This window comes from Microtus pennsylvanicus, unplaced genomic scaffold (assembly GCF_037038515.1).
Source record: "Microtus pennsylvanicus isolate mMicPen1 unplaced genomic scaffold, mMicPen1.hap1 Scaffold_51, whole genome shotgun sequence".
Lineage (NCBI taxonomy): Eukaryota > Metazoa > Chordata > Mammalia > Rodentia > Cricetidae > Microtus > Microtus pennsylvanicus.
Genome location: NW_027460985.1, coordinates 219,890 through 234,933, shown reverse-complemented (window position 1 = coordinate 234,933; position 15,044 = coordinate 219,890). Strand labels below are relative to the sequence as shown.

Sequence of the window (15,044 nt, the reverse complement as noted above, 5' to 3'; positions counted from 1 at the left end):
GTGTGTGATGTGTGTGTGGTGTGTGATGTGTGTGGTGTGTATGTGTTTGGTGTAGTGTGTAGGTGTGTGTGTGTGGTGTGTGTGTGTGATGTGTGTGTGGTGTGTAATGTGTGTGTGGTGTGTGTATGTATGTGTGGTGTGTGTGTGATGTGTGTGGTGCGTGTATATGTGTGGTGTAGTGTATGTGTTATGTGTGTGGTGTGTGTATGTGTGTGTGGTGTAGTGTGTGTGTGTGATGTGTATGTGTGTGGTGTATTGTGATGTGTGTAGGTGTGTGTGTGGTGTAGTGTATGTGTGATGTGTGTGGTGTGTATATGTATGTGTGTGGTACGTGTGATGTAGTGTGGTATAGTGTGGCGTGTGTGATGTTGTGTATGTATGTGGTTTAGTGTGATGTGTATTGTGTATATATGTATGTGTGTGGTGTGTGTATGTGTGTGGTGTAGTGTGTGATGTGTGTATGTATATGTGTTTGGTGTAGTATGGTGTGTGTAGTGTGTTTGTATCGTGTGTGTATGTGTTGGTGTAGTGTGTAGTGTGTTTGATAAAATGTGTGTATTTTTATGACAGATTTCCTTTGAAGAGAAATGAGAAAGAAACTTAGACATATTAGTGAACTGTCTTTATACAATTTTAGACTGTCTTAAGCATATTTTGTCCTAGTTCACTTACTACCTGAGTTTGTTTTAGTTTAACATTAACTGGGTGTGTGTCACAAAGACAGAAATTGTCCTTTAGACAACTCGCCGTAAGCCATCACTGATCTCATCCTGAAATAGTCGACTTTTATCGGTGTTGGTTTCTTTCATGGATCCGAAGGCTTTGAGATTGAAAATATTATGAGTATCATGTGATAGCAGCATTCATGTCCTTGTTTTTTCATGTTTCTGTAAACAGCAGAGTTTAACATGAAAAAACATTTTATAGAATTTTGGAACAAGTTGGTTCTTGTCATGGACAGAGGCAAAACAGACTTAGAAATTGATTGCAGTTGATGCTTTTAGGGTAAAACACTTCTAGACTTTGGGACCACTGCCAGCGTTGAGATGCCCATGTGCAGTGTCCTCATCAGGGAGCATGACATCCACTGGTGTGCCTGTCATATGAGCCATCTTAGAGCCTAGGACTCTTTCCACCCTCACTTTCATAAAGCTTAGTTTTTACCTGGGTCGTTAGTACATGGTCAGCTAGTTGCAGATCCCTGCTCTGCTGCATCTCTTCACTCTTCCTTTTCCTGGTAGAGGTGCTTATTTCCTCCTTATTGGTTATGCGGAGATCAAAGGTTAAGCTTGGCCATGCCCTCCACATTCTCAGGGAAGAAGAAGAATGAATTGAGTCTAAATTAAATAAAAATCCTTCATGAAGGCAAATACGCTTGCTCTCTCAGTAGCCCCATGTAATTTTTCAGATTTAAAAATTGACCTCATGCATTTGTTGATGTTAATATAGAAACGCTTCACTCAAACTTTGTAGTGTTTTTCATGATTATTCTCTTTTGGTATTTTTAGGACTTTTAATTGTAGTATGATAGAACTGCCAGACTCAGTGTAGTGAGCTCTGCAGTTAGTATTGCCTCCATGGAGGTTTAATGTTCAGAGTCTAAAGACTGTTCATATTGAAGCAGCCAGCACCTACCCAGAAGAAATGCTCCCATTTTCATAGGCATTTCAGACTCTTACTTGAAAAGTTTCATATATGTTTTTTTTGTTTCTTCACTTAGTATAGTGGTCAGTATTTTATATATGACCAAAGATAAATGTCTTAAAAGTTTTAGAAGCTGAAAGTGACTATTATTTTTTTTGCAGAACATTTTCTCCTAGGTAATATCAGTGATGATGTAGTAATTTCTCAAACTTCCAAGAAACAGGAAGTATGATCATTATAATTTGTGCCCAACAAACTAATCATGTGGTATGGAGCCCGGGGGTATAAATACAATTTGATATATTCATTTCCTATGGTGTAGTTCTGCTATAGGGGAGAGTTTGTACTTAAGTGGCGAGGGATGACATCTATAAGATTTTTTTCTTTCTTTTTTTTTTTTTTTTTGTTTTTTCAAGACAGGGTTTCTCTGTGTTTTTGGAGCCTGTCCTGGAACTAGCTCTGTAGACCAGGCTGGCCTCGAACTCACAGAGATCTGCCTGCCTCTGCCTCCCGAGTGCTGGGATTAAAGGCGTGTGCCACCATCGCCTGGCTAAGATTTTTTTGATAATAAAGTTAATAGAACTCTGATCTTGATCATCCTGCAATAGGTATGAGGTCATATTCTTACCCAAGGAATGCTACAAAGTACATCCAGAGAAAATTCTTAGGTGTGTGTGTATGTGGAATGGGGTGCACATGGTTATACACGTTCACGCATGTATGGATGCCTGAGGCTGACATCAGGGGTTTTCCTTTGTTGCTCTCCACAGTATGTCTTAAGGTGAGTCATTGAATCTGGAGTTTGCTTTTTTCGCTAGTTTGGCTGTCAGATCTCCAGGAATTTTTCCCCTGACTCTGCATACTCATAAAACGAGTCTGGCAATGTTCCTTCTGGTTATATTTTGTGCAACATTTGGAGGAGTACAGGAAGTTCTGATGGAATTCTTCATTAAAACCATTTGGCCCTGGGATATTTGGTTTGCTTTTGATGAGAGCTTCGATTTCCTTTAAGAGTATATGGCTATTTAAATTGCTCATCCAAGCCTCATTTTATTTTAGGTAAATGTTGACTAGCCAGAAAATTGTCCATTTCATTTATGTTTCACAATTTTGTGGAGTACAGGTTTCTGTGGTTCGATCTAAGGATTCTGTGAATTTCCTTAGTGTCTGTTGTCATGTATCCATTTTCATTTCTGATTGTGTTAGTTTGGATGTTCCCTCTTGTCTTTTATTAGTTTGCATTAGGGTTTGTTTATCTTCTTTATTTTGTCAAATAACCTGCTTTTTGTCTCATTGATTCATTGTATTATTTATTTGTTTCAATTTATTTCCGCCCTCAATTTTTTTATTTTCTGTTTCTACTTATTCTGGTCATGTCTGCTTTTTTTTTTCGAGACCATTCACATGTGTTGTTAAGTCACTAGTGTGAGCTTTCTGTTTGTGCTAGGAAGTTTCCTCTTGGCACTGCTTTCATTGTGTTACATAGGTTTGGGTACAACGTGCCTTCATTTTTCTTGAGTTTTAGGAAGTATTTATTTTATTTTTCATTGGTCCATGCGTGGTTAAGTAGTTTGCTGTTCAATTTCCATTGTTTTGTAGGATTTCTGATAGTACTGTTGTTGTCAAGTTCTAATTTTAAATCATGGTCATTTGATAGGACACAGTGTATTACTCCAGTTTTTTTCTGTGTATGTTTACTTTGTTCCACAGTGTGGTCAGCTTTATAGACCTTTTCATGAGGTGCTGAGAAGATGGATTTTCCTCCTAGCGCCACTTTCAGTTTGGTTACGTTGTGTCTTTATTTTCTTTGAATTCAAGGAATACTTTCATTTCTTTATTTCTTCCCTGACCCAGGTACAGTTTAGTGGTTGCCTGTTCCCTTTCCATGAGTTTGTCTGTCTTTGGTGTAATAACAGTTGTTATACTTCAACTTTGATCCATGGTCATCTGATAATGCTCATGTGCTTGCAAAATTTTTTTAAATATTTACTTTCTTGGTAATTTATTTATCATGTATGCGATATTCTGTCTGTGTGTGTGTCAGCAGGCCATAAGATGGCGCCAGACATCATTACAGATGGTTGTGAGCCACCATGTGGTTGCCGGGAATTGAACTCAGGAGTTTTGGAAGAGCAGGCAATGCTCTTAACCATTGATCCATCTCTCCAGCCCAATCACCCCCCCTACCATTTTTTTTGTTTGGATTTTCAAGACAGGGTTTCTCTATAGCTTTTGGTTCCTGTCCTGTAAGTAGCTCTTGTAGACCAGTCCTGCCTAGAACTCATAGAGATCTGCCTGCCTCTGCAAAATTTTTTTGTGTCATATAAGGTTCACTTTGTTATCCATGTATGTGGTCAATTTTCGAGAAGGTTCTATGAGTAGGTGAGAGGATATATGCTTTACTATTAGGGCGGAATGTTCTACAGATATTTCTGAAGTCCATTTATTTCATCATCTCCATTATTCCTCTTATTTCTCTGTTATGTTTCTGTCTGGTTGACCTGTCCATTATTGAGAGAGGAGTGCTGCAGTCTCCTAATATTAGTGTGGTTTCGGGCATAAATTTATTTCTAGTGATGTGGGTGCTTTTATATTACTGAAATTTATATTTGGTATTGATACTTCATCCTGATGATATATTCCTGCTGTGAGTATAAAGTATTTGCTGCTCTTAATATTCTTTCTTAATACTGTATCTTTTGTGTTTTTATTATTATGCGGTGAGGGTTTCTGTTTCAGTCTATTTGGTGTTCTGTATGCTTCTTTTACCTTAATAGGAATATCATTTTTTAGGTTGGGAAAGATTTATTCTCTAATTTTGTTGAATCCTTTTCCTCCATTACAGTTTTCAAGTCTTGAAATCTTTCCATTACCAGTTTGATTGCTTTTTCTTGGTTTCCTTTCCCAGGGATTCTTTGATAGATTTTTCATTTCTTCAGAGTTGTTGTTATTCTTCTCATCCTTTTGTTTGAAGTTGTTTTTTTACATTCTTTTTGATGGTCCCTATATTTTTCATAATTTTATGTTTAAAGTCTATTTCTTGTACTACCTCTGGATTAGGGTGTTCAAATTCTCCTGTTGTATATTCCCTGGCTTCTCATACTATCATGCTGTCTTTCAAATTGTTGGAGGTATTCTTACATAAATGCATGCACATTTGTACCAATCCTGTTAGGAGAGTCTTGCCTGCTTGGTATGGTCTTTGCTGCGGCTATCTCTGTGCTTGTGGTTTTTTCTTGGTCTGTCTTCTCTTAGTTTTCTCAGCTCTGGAGTCTCTTATATCTACTCCACCCTGGAGTAGACTGTGGTGATGGACATCAACACATTCCAGATGGATAGGAGTCCTTGGTGGCAAGCTAGGATGGGATAGAGTATTTTTGCATTCATGTTCAATATTGAGATTAGTTTTTTATTCTCTTCCTCGGTTGATTCTTTTTGTTTTTGCGACAATCTTACTGCATAGTCATAAAAAGAGTTTTGGCAATGTTCCTTCTGTTTATATTATGTGCAGCACTTAGAAGAGTAGGGAAGTTGTAATGGAATTCTTCATTAACACCATTTGTCCTGGGATATTTTGTTTGCTTTTTACGGGAGCTTCTTTTTCCTTTAAGAGTATATACATATTGAAATTGTTCACCTAGGCATTATTTAATTGATGTAAATGGTACCCACCCAGAAAAGTGTCCATTTCATTTATGTTTTACAATTCTGTGCAGTACTGGTTTTTTTGGTATGATCTAAGAATTCTGTGGATTTCCGTAGTGTCTGTATCCCTTTTCATTTCTGATTGTGTTACTTTGGATGTTTATTCTCATCTTTAATAGGTTGCATAGGGGTTTGTCTATCTTTATTATATAAAATAACCTACTTTTTGTCTCATTGATCTGGTGTATTTTTTATTTGTTTCTACTTAAATTATTTCAAGTTGTGGCCAGCGAGGTCTTGATCTGTATCATATTCATTAAATCCCTCATGAAAAGTGATTTGCTCATATTTTGTTTCTCCAATTCTTATTTTTAACTTGATATGTTTTAGTGATTATAAATTATATGTCCTTAGTATTTTATATTCTACCCAGTATTGCTTTTTGTCCCCTTTTTCCATAAAGTAAATCTTGATGTTAGGTGTGGTGCCTCACACCTGTAATCCCAGGATCAAGATGGTTTCATATAAGATTGAGGCCAGGCCGTGCCATATAGTGAGGTTCAGTCCAGTATGGGATACAGGGTGAGATCATATGTCAGTAGTAAAACTTTTTAACAATAGAAATTCATTTGCCATTTTCTAGTGTTCTTTATTATACAATACACTATAGTTAATTCATGTGCATATGTGTTAAACATTCCTAAAATATCATAATTTTCTTTTAAACATTCACATATATTTTACATTTTGTGCACATGTTTTTATGCATGTGTGTCACAATATACACGTGGAGGTAGCGGGCAAATTTTAGGAGTCAGTTCTCCCTTTTCAGTGTACCAGGGAGGCAAACTCAGGCCATCTTGGTCCCTGCAAACATCTGTAGGCGCTGGGCCATCCTGCCAGGCCCTGTGTGTATTTTAAAGGAAAAAAAGTGGAAATAGGGAACTTGGTATTAAGATGACATTCAAGCCTTCTGATGGTCTTTATTTGCACAAAAGGATGTTGTTGTTTCTGGTATTCTTTTCCTTCAGCCTGAAGAATTTCTGATTGTTTATATTTGTGTATTTCTGCTTTTTCTCGGGACTCTTACTTTTCTTTCTTTCCTAAAATATCTATGTCACCTTCAGGCATGAAGAATGTTTTCAATGGATAAGAGACTGATTTAACTTTTTCTGTCATCACCCTTTAGAGGAAGTTGATATCTTGATGGGGAAGCTCAGCCAATCACTTTTATCTAGGGTGTGGCTGCTTGGGGCCAGGGAAGAAAACCTGGGAATCTGGGTGAGTTTGCTCTCTTTGGCTCTCTTTGCATGGTGTTCTCCAGACCTGTTTTGGACATGGGAAACTTTACCCCAGTCGTGTGAGTTTCCCCGTTTTCAATTATTAAGTTATATCTGTTGTTTTCAACTGGTTTGCTTAATTCTAGCATACTGGTCGAACAGAACACCACTTCCTTCTAGTCTCCAGGTCACTGATTAGAAAGTCACAGGTTTTTGAATAAAACATGTCATGCTTGATATGCGAACACCTCAAGTGTATGGAAGGGATTGCCATCTTTTCAGTATGTGGTCTTGGGATTGCCGGCTATCCATGTATACAAATGAGGCTTTCCTCCTCTCTCACTCGACACACATGAAAAATCAATTCCATGGTTCCTTTAAAGGAAGTCATGGTAGATAAATTCACTTCATACCTGCAGCAGTATTAGAGAAAGGAGGGCTTAACATGACATAACATGGCATAACATGACACAGCAGAATAATGTTGGTCAGCGACCTGTATTCCTAAGAGTGGATTTACACTTTCATTTCGTGGTTATCACCACGGTTTGGGTTTTAGTTTTTGATTCAGTGTTTCGTTATGTCGCCCAGACTAGTCTGGAATGTGCCTTCCTTTGCCTGTGTCTGCCAACAGAGTGGGCCACAGTAGCAGTTTCTGGCGTTGTTCTAAAACACTCCAACACAAAATCAGCTTAGATAAGAAAGGGTTTATTTGGCACAGGCTTCCAAGTCACAGTTCATCACTGGGGAAATCGGGGCAGGAACTCAAGGCAAGAACCTGGAGGAAGGAAGCCTGGAAGGAAGAGTGGACTCCAGCGTCCAAACACCGAGGAGGAGTCGCCGCCAGAGACCAACTCTCACACCATAGCTGAAGCAAAGGCGTGAGGATTTTATTAATTCTGTCATGACAGGGTCCCTCAGCATTCAGGAAGCCGAGAGACCTCGAATAGTGTGCACAGGCTACTTTTAAAGGAAAAGGCCGCAGAATCAAGGGGGGTTGTGAATGGCTCATTCAGAAGGGCTATTACCAATAATTGACTAGAGAGCTGTTGCCAGATCAGATGAGGTCAGAGGTCATTTTGACCCCGTTTCCCAGGGGACTGAATCAAAACGTACGTATATGGGTAATTGTTCAGGAACTGAGTACCTGCGTGTGTAGCTATAAGGTCCTTAGTTCCCAGGGGAGGAGGGGAAGCACTATGGCATGGAGGCTGAGAGGATTTAGAATAGTCAGAAATGGCTTCAGGATTGTCTTAAAGTCTTACATTAGCTAGTCCCTTCTCTGGCTTGCCCATAGGCTCGTGCTTCGCTGGTACTTTTATCTAACCTAGAGCCTCCTCCCTAGGAATGGTATTGCCTACAGCGGACCGGGACCTCTTTTGTGAATTAATAATCAGGGAAACCACACACACATGTGTCCAAAGACCAACCTCTTCATCTGATGTAGGCAGTTTCTCATTAGAGGCTTCCCTCTCAGTTGACACTGTGGTAGGTCGACATTAACACAAGGACAGCCACCATGTCTGTGAGGCTTCCATTTCTGGAGGGAGCTTTTATAAAATGAACAATATACAACATGAAGAACTTGATGTTCTCTGCAACCTTGATGGAGGTGATGTACTTCAGAAAAGAACTTCTCATGGTCTTCCCAAAGGTGACTCCATTGAGATAAAGACAGTAGGGAAGGATGCAACACACTAACGTTTCATTTTACCCTAGAAGTATAAATGATTCCTCAACACAAATATATGTCTTACAAAAAGCCATGGGAACCACTGCTGTATGAATTAGTGTCTTCGTGGGAGACACTAATGGACAATGGTAAAGAGTAATGGTAAAAGATAAGGATATCTGAATAAACCATGGATTTAGTAATTAGGAATGCCTTGATTGGCTCAACAATTGTGACACATCCACTCAAAATCGTAACAAAAGAATCAACCAGGTTCAGGGCATTTGGGAATATTCTGTCTTATTTTTGCAACTTTTTCGTAAAATAAATCTCTAAAATTAAAAAAAAATTCTTCAAAGCAAGTGGCCTTAATGGTGGTTTGGGGCTCTTAATGCAGGGTATGTGTCACGCTGAAGATTATGGATGGCCCATATATGAGATTTAAGGGTGTCTGGTTTATCCCCCACTTGGGAATATGCTGTATTAGTTTTAAATTGTAATCACTATGGTCAAAATCAAATTGAAAGGCTTTATTTAAGTTTCCAGTTTTAGTCCATCATGTAAGGAAATCAAGGAAGGAATCTCGAAGCAGAAATCAAAGCAGAGGTGTAGCAGAATCATAAAAACCCAGAGGCAGGTATTGGGGTCCAAGCTGAAGATCAGAAATACAAAGCAGCCAACCACCTCTACCAAGTCTTCAGACTCAAGGTGATGATCCTGTCTCCACAAATTATCAGACTCCACACTCCTGAGTTCCTGTCTCTCCCCCTTTATATTCCTCTCTCTGCTCTTCATATTGCTCCTGTCTCCCCTTCTCCAGTACTGGGATTAAACATGTGTGATTCCCAAACACTGATATCTGTTTCTGGATCAATCTTGTATAGCCCAGAATAGCCTTGAACTCAGAGACTTGCCTGCCTCTGCCTCCTGAGCACTGGGATTAAAGTTTTGCTCCCCCCACCACCACCACGGTCCTGTATAGCTGAGGAGTGTGGCTGCTTTGCCCGCTTATTTTCAGGCAAGCTTTATTCATTTTAACACAAATATACCAGTATACAGAGGCCATGGCAGGAATGCTGCTTACAGGCTTGCTTTCCACGACTTACTGAGCTTCCTTGTTACACACCCTACCACCACCGGCCTGCTGATGGTTCTTTATACAAGGGCATTTAACCTGGAGTGGGAGTTATTAGACTCTCACCTGAGATTCCAGCTCTCCTCGAAGTATTTCCTTGTCATCTGTGTGTGATTCTGACCCAGTTACTTGTGTTTCTGTAGCCTCTGGAGACACTGGAGTACTGAGAGTGTGAACGGTCGACTGACGGGCAGGCACTTCCATCTATCTGGCTACAGAGAAGGAATCTTTCCTTGCTGCAGTCAGACTTTCTGTGGTGTCGCTGCTTTGCTCCTGTAAGTAACTCCTCATCTGTTAGCTGTAAGTTTTAAACTCTTTGGCTCACCAACTTGGGTTTTGGTGGAATAATACCTTGGTCTTTTGGAGCCCTAGCTGATTTGGAAAACACTTAGAACTCAGGATCAAAGTCAATGTTTTCAGAATACACCCCCCTCCTTTTTTAAAAAAAATAAATCCACTTTTTAAAAACCACATTTCTAACTGATTATTTTGTATCCCAATTAAAACTTCATCCTAGGATTTGAGGGGAAAGCTCAATTAACAAGGTGCTTGATTTGCAATCCCCAGAATCTACATAAAACTCCAGTTGTGGAATCCCAGCACAAAACTGTGGATACGTAATGTTCCTGGGGTTTACTGCTCAGACAGCTTACCCTATTTTGTGAGCTTCAGGCCAATGAAAGACTCTGTCTCAGAAAAAAAGTGGACAAGACACGAGAAAACACACTCAAACCTGTATATAGGCATCAACCTCAAATGTGCAGAGACACGCGTGACTGTGCACAGACACACGTACACACACACATTTGATCATCTGGTGTGGAGGTTCTCCTTCCTGGACACATCAGGAAATCATACTAGGAGCTTACATACCACACACACCACTACAACCTCACAATACCCCCCCACCCACACCCACCCACACAAACACACAGAGCGAGGGAGAGAGAGTGAGTGAATTTTGGATCTTATGCTCAAATGCTAATTTGATTTGCCTGAAAGGAGGTTCAGGTATCAGTGCTAAGAAATCAGGTGATACTACCCTATCTAATTCAGGTATCAGTGCTAAGAAATCAGGTGATACTACCCTATTTAATTCCTGTCTCCTGACCCTACTTCCAGTTACCTCACTGGTTTTTCTTATGAAGCAGAGAGGATCTCTGTTTTTCTCTGGTCTTGACCTTAGCAGCACTCTTTCTTCCTTTCTTCTTTTTGTCTGTCTTTCCTTCATGCATTTCTTCATTTGATCCTTCTTCTTTTCGAAAGGGAAGAATTCCAATAGGATGCAGTAGTTGGTCAAGTACTCAAGAGTGTAAGCAGAGCAATCAAAGAGGCAAGTAATATAGCCAATTCGAGGAGCTGAAGACTATGGAATGAGAGTTTGTGCAGGGAGGGTGATCTGTGTATGAGATGGGATTCTTGGTGTTGCCAGTCCGAACTCAGTGACCTTAAATGGAAGGGTCCTTTAACTCTTCTGGGTTTAATGCCGAATCACTAAAAATTTGTGGTCACTGCAGTATTGGCACTGGGGTATTACATTTATTTGGGCTTCCAAGAGAGATCGTTGAGATTTAGTTATGGGAAAGCTCCTTTTGACTCGAACCCTTCGCACAAATGCCTTCTATAATTATGTGGCAAATACATGATTGCTTCAGGATATAGTACAGCTCGGTAAAGGATTCATGCCATGTGTGTTGAAAGAGGACCAATGACTCATAAGATGTAGATCATACTGTAATTTATATATTGTGGAAGAAGTTATTGGCATTTTTAAGTGATTTTAATGTTGGTTGTTCACCAAAGCCAGGGTGTTTTTTAGAAACAGCACGGATGAACACATATTGTTTGTTCTCTGTTTGGCTTCACACTCAGAAGCATTGAACTCATTTTGAGGACTGAACGAGTTTTTGAGGAGCTGAAGGCAATAGAATGAGAGTTTGTGCAGGGATTGTCATCTGTGTATGAGATGGGATTCTTGGTGTTGCCAGTCCGAATTCAGTGACCTTAAATGGAAGGGTCCCTTAACTTTTCTAGGTTTAATGGCCAATCACTAAAATTTGGGGTCAGTGCAATATTGGCCCTTGGGTATTACACTCAGAGGCATTGTACTCATTCTGAGGACTGAACGAGTTTTTGAGGAGCTGAAGGCAATAGAATGAGAGTTTGTGCAGGGAGTGTGATCTGGGTATCAGTTGCCAGTCCGAACTCAGTGACCTTGGATGGGTCCCTTAACATTTCTTGCTTTAATGGCCAATCACTAAAATTTGGGGTAACTTCAATACTGGCACTTGGGTATTAGAGTTATTTGTGCTTCCTAGGGAGATCAGTGAGATTTAGTTATGGAAAAGCTACCTTTGTATCAAACTCTTCTTACAAATGCCTTTTATGAGTATATGGCTAATACTTGCAGGCTTTAGGATATGGTACAGCTCGGTAGAGTAATCATACCATGTTTTGTGCTGAAAGAGGACCAGTGACTCAGAAGAATGGATCATACTGTGAGTGATATATTGTGGAGAACTTTATTGCCATTTTATGTGATTTTAATGGTGGGTGTGCACCAAAGCCAGGGTGTTGATTAGAAACAGCACGGCTGAACACATATCTTTTGTTCTCTGTTTGGCTTCACACTCTGACACATCGAACTCATTTTGAAGACTGAATGAGTTTTTGAGGAGCTGAAGACTATGGAATGAGAGTTTGTGCAGGGAGGGTGATCTGGGTATCAGATGGGATTCTTGGTTTTGCCAGTCTGAACTCAGTGACCTTAAATGGAAGGGTCCCTTAACTCTTCTTGCTTTTATGGGCGGAGGGCGAACAGTGTCACACATAGACAGACCAACACACTCCCACAGTATTCCCTTACCTTGACTGAAACTGGTGACCTCCTCTGAGATCCGCCTGCTTCTGCCTCCCGAATGCTGGGATTTAAAGTGTGCATCACTACCACCTGGCTTCTAATTGCTCTATATAAGAAACAGCTGAAGTCACTTATCAGGGGTGAAAGCTGAAGAAAAAACACAAAACCAAACAAAACATCACTACACTGAAGCTCCCTGTGCTGGTGGGGTGGAGGGAAGTTCATCTATTCCCGCGGAACTGAGGCATTGGGTCTTTTGACATGGTGGTGTCTATATGTCTAAAATACACATGCACAGGCAAGGCTCCCTCGGTTCCCCCTTCCCCAAACCCAAAACAAGAACCAAACGCCATTAGCATTAGTAAATATCTAGTTGGTGCACTTCAGAACAGCCCCTAAAGGACTCCAGAAACCGCATGGGTGGTGATTTGGGACCAGCACGGAAACATCATTGTGAATGATGCACAGGACTCCGTACCTCACTCTCTCTGTCCTTCGAACTTCATTTAAATGGAAGACCCCACATTCGAATGCCTAATCCAGAAGTCTCTTAGCTCTGCTATCTGGAACTGCCTGGCCTCGAACTCAAAGAGATACACCTGCTTCTGCCTCCTGAGTGCTGGGATTAAAGGCCTGCGCCACCACCACCCTGTTCTCTCTTGGGTACTAATCGCGGCTGGGGTCCGGGGGAGGGGCCTGGGTTCTCCCCACGGCGTGTCCGCACGTGTGGGCGCCCCGCCCCCACACCCCTCGTCGCGGAGGGATGGCCGCGCCACTCCCCGGGGCTCTGGACTACGTCTCCCATGATTCCCTGCGGCGGCCATTTTGCCTGTAGTCCGTGAATGTGCAGAATGCAAAGGGAACTCGATTTCCCATGATGCCCGGGCCCCTGTGGCAAAATAAAAAATGCCGAAATATTAACAGAACAGTGGATAAACAGCGGAGAAAGCACCACCTGTGACCTGCAGCCGCCGCTGGAGCTGGTACGGGGCGCGGAGGGGGCGGAGGGTGAACAGGGTCACACGGTGCTGAGGGAGGGCGCGGGGCGGCAGCGGAGAGGCCCAGAGGGAGGAGCATATCATGCCAGTGTCAAAACCCCATTAAGTCCTGTTGTGCCATAAAGGTGTACTTAGGGCGTGGCTAGAGGTGGGGCATCACTAGGGCTGAACGGGGCCCACCTGCGAGCAAGGCCCTCGTGCTCGAGCCAGGTGTCCCAATGCTTTAAGGCCAGAGCGCCCAGATCACGGCACGCTGCGGCTGGGGCTGTGGGGACGTTCCTTCATTAATTTATTTATTTGTGGAGAGCTTTCTCTGAGCAGCCGCGACGGCCAGCACCAGGAGCATTGAGCTGGAGCATTTTGAAGAACGGGACAAAAGGCTGTGGCCACGGTTGTGGAGAGGGTCTGGGAGCTCCTCCGGGGGCAGCAGCATCTCTGGCCCCAATTGCAATGGGCTCATCCCCAGCCCGGCGCACAGTGCACACTGCAGCTTCTACCGCACGCGGACTTTGCAGGCCTAAAGCTTTGAGAAGAAGGCCAAGAAGGCACGCTTCTACCGGAATGGGGACTGCTACTTCAATGGCCTGGTCTTTGCCACCTCCAATGATAGCTTCAGTTCCTTTGATTCGCTTCTCACAGAGCTGACCTGCTCGCTGTCTGACAATGTGAACCTGCCTCAGGGCGTCCGCACAATCTACACCATAGACGGCAGTCGGAGGATCACCAGGTTGGACGAGCTGCTGGAAGGTAGGAGGGGCAGGCAAGGCTTGGCAGGTGCAATGACTGTGGGCTGGGCGCTTCCCCGCCTAGAGGTTGGCAGGTGCTTTCTAGGCAGCCAGGGGTTTAGAGCTCCTTTGTTCGTGTTGGGCCAGGGTGCACACATGTTCTGTCCTTCTCAAGAGATTTGCCTTTTTTTTTTGAAGAAAATTCTAATGAGTAGAGACAAATGGTACCTTTAAAATTAGCCGACTTATTTTTGCTGGAAGGGCAAGCTGTTTGAAAGCATGGTCCTCCAGTGAGGCGCGGGGTAACCCTTGGTGGAGCTCAGCGCAGCACTTGTACCATCCCCCTGTTTGGGATCCCACTGTACCTTCTGTGCATGGCTGTGGTTCTGACTTGCTCCAGGTTGGCTTTTCTGATTTCACTTATGGCAGAAGTCACTCGAAATCAAGAGGGGCGATCCAGCATAGCAGGTATCAACCTTGGCTTCATCTTGGACCATACTGGACACTTTTTAAAGTATAGGTGACTGGCCCCACCCACCCCTTAGATATTATGATGTGCATGGTTGGGGTGTGACTTGGGCGTTAAGGTTTTGAAAGTTCCCCAGATGATTTCAGTGTGTAGACAAAATGGAAAAGTAGCCGTGCTTAAAGAATTTTCCACATTTGGTCGACAACGGGGTGAATCAAGATGAATCTCACCTGCCTTCTCCCTGAAGAGGATAACTAGGGTCGAGGGAAGCGACAGCAGAGGCCTATTAGAAATTAGTAATCCTGGCACAACAACTCAGAAGGACCACTTGGTAATATGTTGGGTCATTCTTGAGTTTCTGCAATATTTATTAGTTTTTAGGAAGGGACGGGTGGTTGGTAGTTATGCTACCTCTCAGACATCTTTCGTAATGCAAAAGTGCATTCCATGTAGCCATAACAACAAGAGGGAGGAAACTGATCTCTGAACTAGGTGGTTTTCTTATTTCAGCATAAACTTATATTCTAAAGTCATTTTCTCGATGTCACAGTTGATGAAACCTAAGCAGCATGCATGCCAGGGTTACTGATTTCTAACAGGCCTCAGTTGATGCTTT

At 42.1% G+C, this 15,044-nt stretch overlaps 1 protein-coding gene across 5 annotated transcripts in view; it reads left to right on the top strand.

The window, feature by feature from the left end:
- Positions 1-15,044, top strand: part of LOC142842305 (serine/threonine-protein kinase DCLK2-like) — a 220,459-nt gene that overhangs the window by 5,107 nt on the left and 200,308 nt on the right. The window contains exon 2 of one of the 5 annotated variants that reach the window (XR_012909285.1): positions 9,520-9,651. The gene's annotated coding sequence lies outside the window, so the exon portion shown is untranslated. Of the gene's footprint in view, positions 1-7,024; positions 9,652-13,352; positions 13,982-15,044 lie in introns of those variants that run through there. The other 4 variants (XR_012909284.1, XR_012909283.1, XR_012909286.1 and 1 more) reach the window with 4 other exon arrangements.